Below are 15,629 nucleotides of genomic sequence, written 5' to 3' on the forward strand. Positions count from 1 at the left end.
AACAAACAAACACTATACATAGTTACACCTCTTGTAATAAATGACCAATATTATTGTTGTTTATGTAGCAATTAAACGGCTTCCATATTTCTTCATATACATCCATTTTATTTTTAATAAAATATGTTACTTTTTCCATGGCCATACACTGTGCCATGGCATTAATCCAAGTTCCAATAGATGGTGGATCAGGCCTTTTCCAGCTAAGAGCTATCATTCTTTTAGCTTGTAATATAGCATAATCTATGAATTTGCGCTGATGAAGATTTAGTTTAAGGTTCTTTGGATATAAATGTAGCAAAATCATTTTTGCATCTAGGGGAATATTCAAGGATACAATTCTTTTGGTAATATTAATCACTTCCACCCAAAAGTCTCTAATAATGTTGCATTCCCAAACACAATGTACAAATGAACCCTGAGCCTCTCTGCATTTAAAGCATGTATCAGGAATATTTTCATTAAACCTATTTAGTTTGACAGGAGTTATGTAAGTCTGCATCAACCAGTTATATTGAAGTAGTTTTAAGCTAACGCTCCCTAACCGTTTCTGAGAATTTTTACAGACTTGTCTCCATTCATCCTCAGATATATCCTCGTTCAATCCTATCTTCCATAATTCAAGTTTCGGTGTTGTTGATTCAGTAGACCCTGATACAAGCCAGTTGTAAAAAACTGATATTAATCCTTTATTATTGCTTTTCTTAGTAATTAATTCCTCCAAAGAAGAAAGTACTGGCAAGTTTAATGATTGGTTCTGCCTAGAAAGAACAAAACTCCTTATCTGTAAGTATTTAAAGAAATGTTTTCTTGGAATATTATACTTAGTAGATATCTGCTCAAACGACATCAACGTTCCCTCCTCAAAAAGATCACTAATTTTGCTTAATCCCTTTTCAACCCACAACCGGAATCCTGAGTCATTCGTGCCTGGTTTGAATAATGTGTTGCCCCAAATGGGACTATACTGGGATAAAGAGTCAGCTATTTTCATGTACTCTCTAACTTCATACCATACTCCAATCATATTACGAACTATGGGGTGCGTGGTGACTGTTTTCAGTTGTTTAAACTTATCTGAATATATATACAAGTTTAAAGGTAACGCCAAACCACATGACTCCATATCCACCCAGGATGGTTTATTTCCAGAGGAAAAATAAAACATTATTGTTCTTAATTGTGCAGCTAAATAGTACCAGTACAGGTTGGGGCATTTTAACCCTCCAGTGTCAAATGGAAGATAAAGAAGAGAAAGACGAACTCGAGGGCATTTCTTGTTCCAAATAAATTTCCTGAATAATGAATTAATCTTTGAGAACACTCCAGCTGGTGGCGCCAAGGGGATATTTTGGAATAAATACATGAATTTAGGCAAAATATTCATCTTCAATATATTTATCCTTCCTATCAATGAAATTGGTAAAGATAACCATCTCTCCAATTCTTTAGATATTGATTCCATTATAACATTATAATTTGTAGAAATTATATTTTCTAATTGGGGAACAATTTTGATACCCAAATATGTAAAGCTGGATGATAATTTCAAGGTAAATAAATGTGATGTATTTGGACAGCTATCCTTATTAAGCAGCAATAACGATGACTTTGATGTGTTTACTTTATATCCCGATATACTTCCGAATTGAGTGATCAGGTCTAAAAGTGCTGGAAGAGAGGTGTTTAATTGTTTTAGGAATAACACCACATCATCAGCGAATAAAGCTATTTTATGTTCCTTGCCACCCATTTTAATCCCTTGTATGTGGTTGTTAGCTCTTACGGCTATTGCTAGCGGTTCTATAGCCAAAATGAATAAAAGTGGGGACAATGGTGAGCCTTGAGGGCAACCTCTTGTAATATTAAATGTCTCAGAAATCATCTCATTGGTTAAAACTTCAGCCACTGGGTTGGAATGTAATAATTTGATCCAATGTAAAAAGGAGTTTCCAAATCCGAATTTTATGAGAACGTCAAAGAGATAAGCCCATTCGATCCTATCGAAAGCTTTCTCCGCGTCGAGCGAGAGAAGAGCAGTATCCTTTTCCTCTTTTTGGCTATGCAAAATATTTAAAACACGTCTTACGTTATGAAATCCCTGTCTATTTTTAATGAACCCATTCTGATCATCACCCACAATGCCCGGAAGTACAGTCTCTAGCCTTTTTGCCAAGATTTTGCATATTATTTTGGTATCTGTGTTTATCAGACTAATAGGTCGCATATTTCCGCATTTTGTATTCGGTTTTCCTGGTTTTGGTAAAAGAATGATCAAAGCCTCTCTCATAGACATACACTATTATAACATTCTATATACATATCATAGAGTGGCTTAACCATTTTATCACTGAAATATTTATATAGGTCGATGGGCAGGCCATCAGGTCCTGCTGTTTTACCACCTTTTAATGCCTTTATAGCCTCCATAATCTCAACTGTCGTAATCTCACCATCTAATTTAATTTTAAATTCCTCAGATATTTTAGGAATGTTGAGATTATCAAAAAACGCGGAGTGGACATCTGTCGTGGCCTTACATTCAGAGCAATATAGTTTTTCGTAGAAGTTTTTAAACGCTTTATTAATTTCCAATGGATCTACAGTCATATTTCCATTTTCATCTTCAATACTAGTAATTGCTCTTTCTAATTCCTGTTGTTTTATACGCCAAGCTAGAAGTCTGCCTGGTTTTTCTCCCTGATCGTAAAATTGCTGCTTTAATCTTAATAAATTGGCCGCTGCTTTTTCATGTGTTTTTTCATTATATTGGGTTCTTAACACTAGCAATTCTTTTAAAACATTATCAGTATTTTGGCCTGCTTGTAAACTTTTTTCCTCGAGTAAGCGAATTTTTGTTTCAAGTGTTTTATATTTCTCCTGTTTCTCTTTTGTCTTCCTACTCGTATAACTTATAATTTGTCCTCGTATAAAGGCCTTAAAGGCTTCCCATCTGGTTATAGCTGATGTTTGGGTAGTGTTATGTTCAAAATAGTAATCAATTTGTTCCCCTAAGAACTCAAGAAATCTTTTGTCTTTCATCCAGTGTATTTGAAATCTCCATTTAGTACGATTATGAGAAAACTTAGGTTCAACGTATGTCAAAGATACAAGAGCATGGTCTGAAATAAGAATACTAGTATATTGACAATTCCTGATACATGAAATTAGTTCAGCTGAAATCAGAAAGTAATCTATTCTTGAGTATCCTTTAGAAGTACTGGACCAACATGAATATTCCCTTTTTATTGGGTTTTGAGCCCTCCATATATCCACCAAGTTAAGTTCCTTTATAAAATATTGTAAAGCTTTTCTAGACCTTACATGGGTGTTATCAATACCAGATGACCGGTCCTTACTGGGCTGCAAAACACAATTGAAATCACCTGCCATAATGTGTTTTCCGGGCATTGTGGAGATTCTCAAAAATAAATCATTATAAAAATCTGCATTATCATCATTAGGTCCATATACATTAATCAGATTGATCCGAGTTGATAGAATATTTCCCTGTACAATCAAAAATCTACCTTTGGGGTCTTTAGTTATTTTATCAATGCGCAAAGGGATAGACTTATGTATCATAGTTATAACTCCTCTGGAATTCGAATAATAAGCTGAAGACAATACCTGACCTGGCCATCTACGCTTAATTTTGATTATCTCATGATCTAACATGTGTGTTTCCTGCAGGAACACAATTTTGGCTCTTATCTGTTTTATTCTATCCATTACTTGTTTTATTTTAGTTAGTTTACGAAGGCCTCTACAATTCCAAGATACACATTCAACCAAAACGTCTGTCATTTTTATAGTGTCATATTTAACATAAAGAGAGGTAAATTGTCTTAGTGCAAGAATAACAATAAAAACCTATAAAGGGTACCATTTGAAATAAAACCCAAAACGAAAAGGAAGAGAGCAACCCACCCAGAACCCAGGCCTGACTCACTAGAACATACAGGCTCCCCCAAACCCCTAAATAACTTCCCTCCATTATCCGGAATAGGTCCACACTATACTGAGGAACTATTCTCCTGTAAACCAAAACTCAGCTCAATTACTTGTCTACGTAGAAAAAATAATCCAGATAACATGTTTTATCTATCAACTGAAAGTAAAATATACGTGTCATACTACATGCACGTACTTTTCAGCACTCACGTAAGAAGCACCTAATTGCACTTTAAGAAGAAACCAAAAGAGAAAACTAAATAAAATATATCTTTAAACAGGACTTTTTAAAACTTTATATTAGTATTTTAAGAGAATCAAGTTTGTAAGTAGTCCGATGTCACGTTTCCAACATATTCAGGCCCTTCATACCTCTCATTTTCCAGCAGCCACATCTGACGAGATTTTAAGTTCAATAAAAGTTCTCATCAAGTCACACTTAATTTAGTCATCCTCAGTCACTGGCTCCAGTTTCTTGATGTAATTATTCACGTCCGTTGGTGTATTGAAGACGACAGTGCGGTCACCGTTGGTCAACAGGAGCCGTGCGGGGTATATCACCCGGTGCTTATCCAGACCGAGTTCCCATAACCGCTTCCTCACGCCGTCGTAACTCCTCTGTCGCTTATACACCTCCGTTGGCAGGTCAGGAAGAAATCTTATTTTGTTGTTTTGGTACATCACCTCTTTCTGTATCCGCGCTGCTTTCAAGATATTTTCTCTGTCCTTGTAGTTTAAGCACTTGATGATGATAGTTCTCGGATACGTGGTGGAACTTTGGCTCGCTGTTATCCGGTGCGCTCTCTCCAAAACCGGCGGCGTTATCTTCAGAGCATCCGCTATCCATTTTTCCATAAAGGAACAGGTATCATTGCCTTCTACTTTCTCGGGTATGCCCAGTACACGCAAGTTATTACGTCTACTCCTCCCTTCTAAGTCTTCGACTTTGTTATTGAGGTTTTTTGTCTTGTTCTCAAGTTTTTCGATAGTTTCTTTCAGGGTTTGTATCTCGTCTTCTGCCGTCGATATTCGCATTTCGGCCTCTATGATACGCCCACTACAATCTTTCACGTCCGTTTGGACAATTCTTATTTCCGTCAGTACACCGTCTATTTTTGTGTTAAAGTCTTGTTTGAATGAGGTTATGGCAAGCATGAGGTCCTTTGTTGATGGATTTTCCATGTTTATGACTTGTTCAGCGTCCGCGGACACGTCAGCGTGTGCCTGCTCCGGTGAGCATGGCTCCCCATCAGCTAGCTCCTGACCTAACGTTACATCCTCGAAGCTCTCCATCGTTTTCTTCTCCTTAGCCGCTTTTTTTGGCATGTTTGAAGTGATTTACTCTTATGCTTACAATTTTGTCTCTTTATATGACCTCTCTCTGGAATATTATGCAGGATTTATTGAAAAGCAATTAAGCACGAGGAGAACGCGTCTGCTCACCTTGCCGCCATAACCGGAAGTCCCCAGTTTCTCTTCTTGACCTGTCATATGTTAACACTACCACTTGTTTTGTTTTCTCATTTGCCATGTATTATATGCTCTCTTTGCTTAGGTGAGCAATATAGTTGGCAGAACCTGCTGGATTACGATAAGAAGAGAGTGATGTTTGCTGCCAGACACCAGAGCAGGCTGGACACAGGTTCACTCCAGGGGTGGAGAGCGTGAAGAGGCATACATTCACCACCACTGCCCCACTTGCTCAGTTGCTGATAGAGACCATTTCAAGCTCTGTGCCATCCATAAGAGTCCAAAAAATAAAGGGGATAAAGTTTTATTTATGTGTATTGTTTTCTGCTTTCTGTTCTTTTGCACTTGCAATGAATGCACTAGTGCCATGGACATTAAGACAGTTTTATTTAAAAGTATAGTTTTGTTTTCTGTTCTTTAGCACTTTCAAAACATGCACAGGAGTCATTAATATTTTAAAGTTTTATTCATTTGTATTGTTATGTGCTTTCTGTTCTTTTCACATGCAGTTAATGCACAAGAGCCATGGACATTGGACGGTTTTATTTATATGTATAGCTCTGTTTTCTGTTCTTTTGCACTTGCAAAAAATGCACAAGAGTCATGGACAATAGAAAGTATTATTAAGAGATATTATTCTGTTTTCTGCACATGCAACATAACTATAAGAAAAAAAATGTAAAAAAAAAATAATAATAATGAATAATTGGCTATGACTGATTGAAAAATAAAAGTTTGGTCATGATTAAATAACTCTTTTTGTATGTCTTTGTTACAGTATCATTTAACGGTTATAGGCCCTTTTAAAAATGTTGATAAATTTGGGGATTATTTAATAAATAAATTTACAATTTTTTGTACTATAAGTTTTAGAACATAACTACAGCAGAAATATATTTAAAGTGCAAAACCTTTGAATAAGATATCAATAATCAGTAATATAAATCTAATAAAATATTATTTAAATTCATTAATTCAAATAATTTCATACTTTTGGACATCATTTATGTGATAATTACTGATAAATAAAACATTCAGTAAACACTTCAATGTATGGCAACACTAATATGAACTGGAAAGCTTGTGATCATCCTTACTCCCATATAAATGTACAGGAAAATAGAGAAAACATTTTTTTTTTCAGATAATTTATTGTAAATATACACTCCATAAACATTGCTTTGAAGTTCAAAGAGATAAAATTCCCTTTCATTTATTTTCTCCTCATTTTTTCCTTTTTTTTTCTTTCTTTTTCTCTTTTCCCCCCTTCTTCCCCCTCCTTCCTTTTCTTCACCCCCTTAACAGACTATTGTTCCCCATCTTTTATTAGGCCACTGGGGCTGTCATGCAGCTGTTTACTTTTTCTTTTAGTTCTTCATCTCATTCAGCTTCTGGATGAACAACTTTTGTGAGAGGACCAAGTGACTTTAGGTTTTCACAAACAGGCTCTGAACATTTCTCTTTTTTCAGAGCTCTGTCATATATACAAGCCCAGAAGTCTTAGCAGAAGATGGTTTTGATCCATCGACCTCTGGTTTATGGGCCCAGCACGCTTCCGCTGCGCCACTCTGCTTGACTTGATGTGAAGCTCGTGCACTGGTCTTTTCAACATAACATGATTCTTGCACAAATTTCTAACTTGTCTTGAAGCACTTGGGCACAAATAAAAGTGAAACAAGCTCAGCAGAGGATGGTTTCGATCCATCGACCACTGGGTTATGGGCCCAGCACGTTTCCGCTGCGCCACTCTGCTCACCTTGATGTAGAGCTCGTACACTGGTCTTTTCAACATCACTTGATTCTGGCACACGTTTCTAACTTGTCTTGCAGCACCTGAGCACATATAAAAGTGAAACAATCTTAGCAGAGGACGGTTTCAATCCATCGACTTCTAGGCCCAGCACGCTTTCGCTGCGCCACTCTGCTGAAAGTCAACCCAGATGGGACTCGAACCCACAATCCCTGGCTTAGGAGGTCAGTGCCTTATCCATTAGGCCACTGGGGCTGTCATGCAGCTGTTTACTTTTTCTTTTAGTTCTTCATCTCATTCAGCTTCTGGATGAACAACTTTTGTGAGAGGACCAAGTGACTTTAGGTTTTCACGAACATGCTCTGAACATTTCTCTTTTTTCAGGGCTCTGTCATATATACAAGCTCAGAAGTCTTAGCAGAGGATGGTTTCGATCCATCGACCTCTGGGTTATGGGCCCAGCACACTTCCGCTGCGCCACTCTGCTTGTCTTGATGTGGAGCTCGTGCACTGGTCTTTTCAACATAACATGATTCTTGCACAAATTTCTAACTTGTCTTGAAGCACTTGGGCACAAATAAAAGTGAAACAAGCTTAGCAGAGGATGGTTTCGATCCATCGACCTCTGGGTTATGGGCCCAGCACGCTTCCGCTGCGCCACTCTGCTTGTCTTGATGTAGAGTCTGTGCACTGGTCTTTTCAACATAACGAATCTTGCACACATTTCTAAATTGTCTTGCAGCACCTGGGCACATATAAAAGTGACACAAGCTTAGCAGAGGATGGTTTCGATCGATCGACCTCCGAGTTATGGGCCCAGCACGCTTCCGCTGCGCCACTCTGCTTGACTTGATGTAGAGCTTGTGCACTGGTCTTTTCAACATAACATGATTCTTGCACATATTTCTAACTTGTCTTGCAGCACTTGGGCACATATAAAAGTGAAACAAGCTCAGCAGAGGATGGTTTCGATCCATCGACTTCTGGGTTATGGGCACGCCTTCGCTGCGCCACTCTGCTGAAAGTCACCCCAGATGGGACTCGAATCCACAATCCCTGGCTTAGGAGGCTAGTGCCTTATCCATTTTTTTTTTTTTTTTTTTTTTTTTTTCCGACAAAGGGTCTTCAATCCATGCACAGAGAAGCCTGGGGCCTGCTTAGCTTTAGAGAGTAACCAGAATCTGACTACTTTTTTTTTTTTTTTTTTTTTTTTTTTGAATTTTTTTTGACTACTTTTTTTTTTTTATTGAAAAAATTCCATAATACAGTTATCAAGCATGTGTTTCACAGTAGAAATCTTAAAGACATAAATGATTAAACACGCATTAAAATACTTAACATTGTCAGCAATAAAGTAATAAATAATGCCTTAGAATCAAAAACTAATCATATATATGAATGAAAATACAAACAGGCTCTGAACATTTCTCTTTTTTTGGGGCTCTGTCATATATACAAGCTCAGAAGTCTTAGCAGAGGATGGTTTCGATCCATCGACCTCTGGGTTATGGGCCCAGCACGCTTCCGCTGCGCCACTCTGCTTGTCTTGATGTAGAGTCTGTGCACTGGTCTTTTCAACATAACGAATCTTGCTCACATTTATAAATTGTCTTGCAATACCTGGGCACATATAAAAGTGACACAAGCTTTGCAGAGGATGGTTTCGATCGATCGACCTCCGAGTTATGGGCCCAGCACGCTTCCGCTGCGCCACTCTGCTTGACTTGATGTAGAGCTTGTGCACTGGTCTTTTCAACATAACATGATTCTTGCACATATTTCTAACTTGTCTTGCAGCACTTGGGCACATATAAAAGTGAAACAAGCTCAGCAGAGGATGGTTTCGATCCATCGACTTCTGGGTTATGGGCACGCCTTCGCTGCGCCACTCTGCTGAAAGTCACCCCAGATGGGACTCGAATCCACAATCCCTGGCTTAGGAGGCTAGTGCCTTATCCATTTTTTTTTTTTTTTTTTTTTTTCCGACAAAGGGTCTTCAATCCATGCACAGAGAAGCCTGGGGCCTGCTTAGCTTTAGAGAGTAACCAGAATCTGACTACTTTTTTTTTTTTTTTTTTTTTTTTTTGAATTTTTTTTGACTACTTTTTTTTTTTTATTGAAAAAATTCCATAATACAGTTATCAAGCATGTGTTTCACAGTAGAAATCTTAAAGACATAAATGATTAAACACGCATTAAAATACTTAACATTGTCAGCAATAAAGTAATAAATAATGCCTTAGAATCAAAAACTAATCATATATATGAATGAAAATACAAACAGGCTCTGAACATTTCTCTTTTTTTGGGGCTCTGTCATATATACAAGCTCAGAAGTCTTAGCAGAGGATGGTTTCGATCCATCGACCTCTGGGTTATGGGCCCAGCACGCTTCCGCTGCGCCACTCTGCTTTCCTTGACGAGAGTACCATACGCCGGTCTTTTCAAAATCACTTGATTCTGGCACACATTTCTAACTTGTCTTGCAGCACCTGAGCACATATAAAAGTGAAACAATCTTAGCAGAGGACGGTTTCAATCCATCGACTTCCGGGCCCAGCACGCTTCCGCTGCGCCACTCTGCTTGTCTTGATATAGAGCCTGTGCACTGGTCTTTTCAACATAACTTGAACTCCCTGGCTTAGGAGGCCAGAGCCTTATCCATTAGGCCACTGGGGCTGTCATGCAGTTGTTTACTTTTTCTTTTAGTTCTCCATCTCATTCAGCTTCTGGATGAACAACTATTGTGAGAGGAACAAGTGACTTTAGGTTTTCAAGAACAGGCTCTGAACATTTCTCTTTTTTGGGGGCTCTGTCATATATACAAGCTCAGAAGTCTTAGCAGAGGATGGTTTCGATCCATCGACCTCTGGGTTATGGGCCCAGCACGCTTCCGCTGCGCCACTCTGCTTGTCTTGATGTGGAGCTCGTGCACTGGTCTTTTCAACATAACATGATTCTTGCACAAATTTCTAACTTGTCTTGAAGCACTTGGGCACAAATAAAAGTGAAACAAGCTTAACAGAGGATGGTTTCGATCCATCGACCTCTGGGTTATGGGCCCAGCACGCTCCCGCTGCGCCACTCTGCTTGACTTGATGTAGAGTCTGTGCACTGGTCTTTTCAACATAACGAATCTTGCACACATTTCTAAATTGTCTTGCAGCACCTGGGCACATATAAAAGTGACACAAGCTTAGCAGAGGATGGTTTCGATCCATCGACCTCTGGGTTATGGGCCCAGCACGCTTCCGCTGCGCCACTCTGCTTGACTTGATGTAGAGCTTGTGCACTGGTCTTTTCAACATAAAATGATTCTTGCACATATTTCTAACTTGTCTTGCAGCACTTGGGCACATATAAAAGTGAAACAAGCTTAGCAGAGGATGGTTTCGATCCATCGACCTCTGGGTTATGGGCCCAGCACGCTTCGGCTGTGCCACTCTGCTTGACTTGATGTAGAGCTTGTGCACTGGTCTTTTCAACATAACATGATTCTTGCACATATTTCTAACTTGTCTTGCAGCACTTGGGCACATATAAAAGTGAAACAAGCTCAGCAGAGGATGGTTTCGATCCATCGACTTCTGGGTTAAGGGCCCAGCACGCCTTCGCTGCGCCACTCTGCTGAAAGTCACCCCAGATGGGACTCGAACCCACAATCCCTGGCTTAGGAGGCCAGTGCCTTATCCATTAGGCCACTGGGGCTGTCATGCAGTTGTTTACTTTTTCTTTTAGTTCTCCATCTCATTCAGCTTCTGGATGAACAACTATTGTCAGAGGACCAAGTGACTTTAGGTTTTCAAGAACAGGCTCTGAACATTTCTCTTTTTTGGGGGCTCTGTCATATATACAAGCTCAGAAGTCTTAGCAGAGGATGGTTTCGAGCCATCGACCTCTGGGTTATGGGCCCAGCAAGCTTCCGCTGCGCCACTTGTCTTGATGTGGAGCTCGTGCACTGGTCTTTTCAACATAACATGATTCTTGCACAAATTTCTAACTTGTCTTGAAGCACTTGGGCACAAATAAAAGTGAAACAACCTTAGCAGAGGATGGTTTCGATCCATCGACCTCTGGGTTATGGGCCCGGCACGCTCCCGCTGCGCCACTCTGCTTGACTTGATGTAGAGTCTGTGCACTGGTCTTTTCAACATAACGAATCTTGCACACATTTCTAAATTGTCTTGCAGCACCTGGGCACATATAAAAGTGACACAACCTTAGCAGAGGATGGTTTCGATCCATCGACCTCTGGGTTATGGGCCCAGCACGCTCCCGCTGCTCCACTCTGCTTGTCTTGATGTAGAGTCTGTGCACTGGTCTTTTCAACATAACGAATCTTGCACACATTTCTAAATTGTCTTGCAGCACCTGGGAACATATAAAAGTGACACAAGCTTAGCAGAGGATGGTTTCGATCCATCGACCTCTGGGTTATGGGCCCAGCACGCTTCCGCTGCGCCACTCTGCTTGACTTGATGTAGAGCTTGTGCACTGGTCTTTTCAACATAACATGATTCTTGCACATATTTCTAACTTGTCTTGCAGCACTTGGGCACATATAAAAGTGAAACAAGCTCAGCAGAGGATGGTTTCGATCCATCGACTTCTGGGTTAAGGGCCCAGCACGCCTTCGCTGCGCCACTCTGCTGAAAGTCACCCCAGATGGGACTCGAACCCACAATCCCTGGCTTAGGAGGCCAGTGCCTTATCCATTAGGCCACTGAGGCTGTCATGTAGTTGTTTACTTTTTCTTTTAGTTCTCCATCCCATTCAGCTTCTGGATGAACAACTTTTGTGAGAGGACCAAGTGACTTTAGGTTTTCACGAACAGGCTCTGAACATTTCTCTTTTTTCGGGGCTCTGTCATATATACAAGCTCAGAAGTCTTAGCAGAGGATGGTTTCGATCCATCGACCTGTGGGTTATGGGCCCAGCACGCTTCCGCTGCGTCACTCTGCTTGTCTTGATGTGGAGCTCGTGCACTGGTCTTTTCAACATAACATGATTCTTGCACAAATTTCTAACTTGTCTTGAAGCACTTGGGCACAAATAAAAGTGAAACAACCTTAGCAGAGGATGGTTTCGATCCATCGACCTCTGGGTTATGGGCCCAGCACGCTCCCGCTGCGCCACTCTGCTTGTCTTGATGTAGAGTCTGTGCACTGGTATTTTCAACATAACGAATCTTGCACACATTTCTAAATTGTCTTGCAGCACCTGGGCACATATAAAAGTGACACAAGCTTAGCAGAGGATGATTTCGATCCATCGACCTCTGGGTTATGGGCCCAGCACGCTTCCGCTGCGCCACTCTGCTTGTCTTGATGTAGAGCCTGTGCACTGGTCTTTTCAACATAACTTGAATCTTGCACACATTTCTAACTTGTCTTGCAGCACCTGGGCACATATAAAAGTGACACAAGCTTAGCAGAGGATGGTTTCGATCCATCGACCTCTGGGTTATGGGCCCAGCACGCTTCCGCTGCGCCACTCTGCTTGACTTGATGTAGAGCTTGTGCACTGGTCTTTTCAACATAACATAATTCTTGCACATATTTCTAAATTGTCTTGCAGCACTTGGGCACATATAAAAGTGAAACAAGCTCAGCAGAGGATGGTTTCGATCCATCAGCTTCTGAGTTATGGGCCCAGCACGCCTTCGCTGCGCCACTCTGCTGAAAGTCACCCCAGATGGGACTCGAACCCACAATCCCTGGCTTAGGAGGCCAGTGCCTTATCCATTAGTCCACTGGGGCTGTCATGTAGTTGTTTACTTTTTCTTTTAGTTCTCCATCTCATTCAGCTTCTGGATGAACAACTATTGTCAGAGGACCAAGTGACTTTAGGTTTTCAAGAACAGGCTCTGAACATTTCTCTTTTTTGGGGGCTCTATCATATATACAAGCTCAGAAGTCTTAGCAGAGGATGGTTTCGATCCATCGACCTCTGGGTTATGGGCCCAGCAAGCTTCCGCTGCGCCACTCTGCTTGACTTGATGCGGAGCTTGTGCACTGGTCTTTTCAACATAACGAATCTTGCACACATTTCTAAATTGTCTTGCAGCACCTGGGCACATATAAAAGTGACACAAGCTTAGCAGAGGATGGTTTCGATCCATCGACCTCTGGGTTATGGGCCCAGCACGCTTCCGCTGCGCCACTCTGCTTGTCTTGATGTAGAGCCTGTGCACTGGTCTTTTCAACATAACTTGAATCTTGCACACATTTCTAACTTGTCTTGCAGCACCTGGGCACATATAAAAGTGACACAAGCTTAGCAGAGGATGGTTTCGATCCATCGACCTCTGGGTTATGGGCCCAGCACGCTTCCGCTGCGCCACTCTGCTTGTCTTGATGTAGAGTCTGTGCACTGGTCTTTTCAACATAACGAATCTTGCACACATTTCTAAATTGTCTTGCAGCACCTGGGCACATATAAAAGTGACACAAGCTTAGCAGAGGATGGTTTCGATCCATCGACCTCTGGGTTATGGGCCCAGCACGCTTCCGCTGCGCCACTCTGCTTGTCTTGATGTAGAGCTCGTGCACTGGTCTTTTCAACACAACATGATTCTTGCACAAATTTCCAATTTGTCTTGAAGCACTTGGGCACAAATAAAAGTGAAACAAGCTTAGCAGAGGATGGTTTCGATCCATCGACCTCTGGGTTATGGGCCCAGCACGCTTCCGCTGCGCCACTCTGCTTGACTTGATGTAGAGCTTGTGCACTGGTCTTTTCAACATAACATAATTCTTGCACATATTTCTAAATTGTCTTGCAGCACTTGGGCACATATAAAAGTGAAACAAGCTCAGCAGAGGATGGTTTCGATCCATCAGCTTCTGAGTTATGGGCCCAGCACGCCTTCGCTGCGCCGCTCTGCTGAAAGTCACCCCAGATGGGACTCGAACCCACAATCCCTGGCTTAGGAGGCCAGTGCCTTATCCATTAGGCCACTGGGGCGGTCATGTAGTTGTTTACTTTTTCTTTTAGTTCTCCATCTCATTCAGCTTCTGGATGAACAACTATTGTCAGAGGACCAAGTGACTTTAGGTTTTCAAGAACAGGCTCTGAACATTTCTCTTTTTTGGGGGCTCTGTCATATATACAAGCTCAGAAGTCTTAGCAGAGGATGGTTTCGATCCATCGACCTCTGGGTTATGGGCCCAGCAAGCTTCCGCTGCGCCACTTGTCTTGATGTGGAGCTCGTGCACTGGTCTTTTCAACATAACATGATTCTTGCACAAATTTCTAACTTGTCTTGAAGCACTTGGGCACAAATAAAAGTGAAACAAGCTTAGCAGAGGATGGTTTCGATCCATCGACCTCTGGGTTATGGGCCCAGCACGCTGCCGCTGCTCCACTCTGCTTGTCTTGAAGTAGAGTCTGTGCACTGGTCTTTTCAACATAACGAATCTTGCACACATTTCTAAATTGTCTTGCAGCACCTGGGAACATATAAAAGTGACACAAGCTTAGCAGAGGATGGTTTCGATCCATCGACCTCTGGGTTATGGGCCCAGCACGCTCCCGCTGCTCCACTCTGCTTGTCTTGATGTAGCGTCTGTGCACTGGTCTTTTCAACATAACGAATCTTGCACACATTTCTAAATTGTCTTGCAGCACCTGGGAACATATAAAAGTGACACAAGCTTAGCAGAGGATGGTTTCGATCCATCGACCTCTGGGTTATGGGCCCAGCACGCTTCCGCTGCGCCACTCTGCTTGACTTGATGTAGAGCTTGTGCACTGGTCTTTTCAACATAACATGATTCTTGCACATATTTCTAACTTGTCTTGCAGCACTTGGGCACATATAAAAGTGAAACAAGCTCAGCAGAGGATGGTTTCGATCCATCGACTTCTGGGTTATGGGCCCAGCACGCCTTCGCTGCGCCACTCTGCTGAAAGTCACCCCAGATGGGACTCGAACCCACAATCCCTGGCTTAGGAGGCCAGTGCCTTATCCATTAGGCCACTGGGGCTGTCATGTAGTTGTTTACTTTTTCTTTTAGTTCTCCATCTCATTCAGCTTCTGGATGAACAACTTTTGTGAGAGGACCAAGTGACTTTAGGTTTTCACGAACAGGCTCTGAACATTTCTCTTTTTTCGGGGCTCTGTCATATATACAAGCTCAGAAGTCTTAGCAGAGGATGGTTTCGATCCATCGACCTCTGGGTTATGGGCCCAGCACGCTTCCGCTGCGCCACTCTGCTTGTCTTGATGTGGAGCTCGTGCACTGGTATTTTCAACATAACATGATTCTTGCACAAATTTCTAACTTGTCTTGAAGCACTTGGGCACAAATAAAAGTGAAACAACCTTAGCAGAGGATGGTTTCAATCCATCGACCTCTGGGTTATGGGCCCAGCACGCTCCCGCTGCGCCACTCTGCTTGACTTGATGTAGAGTCTGTGCACTGGTCTTTTCAACATAACGAATCTTGCACAC

General features: G+C 41.5%; 1 protein-coding gene and 5 non-coding genes across 6 annotated transcripts in view; 1 reads left to right on the top strand and 5 right to left on the bottom strand.

The window, feature by feature from the left end:
• LOC141340600 (uncharacterized) overlaps positions 1–15,629 on the top strand; it is a 363,155-nt gene that overhangs the window by 93,795 nt on the left and 253,731 nt on the right. The gene's annotated exons all lie outside the window — the stretch shown is intronic.
• Positions 10,810–10,882, bottom strand: trnar-ccu (transfer RNA arginine (anticodon CCU)). Its single transcript has one exon. It is a non-coding gene; the product is annotated as a tRNA-Arg (tRNA).
• On the bottom strand, positions 11,832–11,904 carry trnar-ccu (transfer RNA arginine (anticodon CCU)). Its single transcript has one exon. It is a non-coding gene; the product is annotated as a tRNA-Arg (tRNA).
• On the bottom strand, positions 12,861–12,933 carry trnar-ccu (transfer RNA arginine (anticodon CCU)). Its single transcript has one exon. It is a non-coding gene; the product is annotated as a tRNA-Arg (tRNA).
• Positions 14,068–14,140, bottom strand: trnar-ccu (transfer RNA arginine (anticodon CCU)). Its single transcript has one exon. It is a non-coding gene; the product is annotated as a tRNA-Arg (tRNA).
• trnar-ccu (transfer RNA arginine (anticodon CCU)) lies at positions 15,090–15,162 on the bottom strand. The gene has a single exon. It is a non-coding gene; the product is annotated as a tRNA-Arg (tRNA).

This window comes from Garra rufa, chromosome 1 (genome assembly GCF_049309525.1).
Source record: "Garra rufa chromosome 1, GarRuf1.0, whole genome shotgun sequence".
Taxonomy (NCBI): domain Eukaryota; kingdom Metazoa; phylum Chordata; class Actinopteri; order Cypriniformes; family Cyprinidae; genus Garra; species Garra rufa.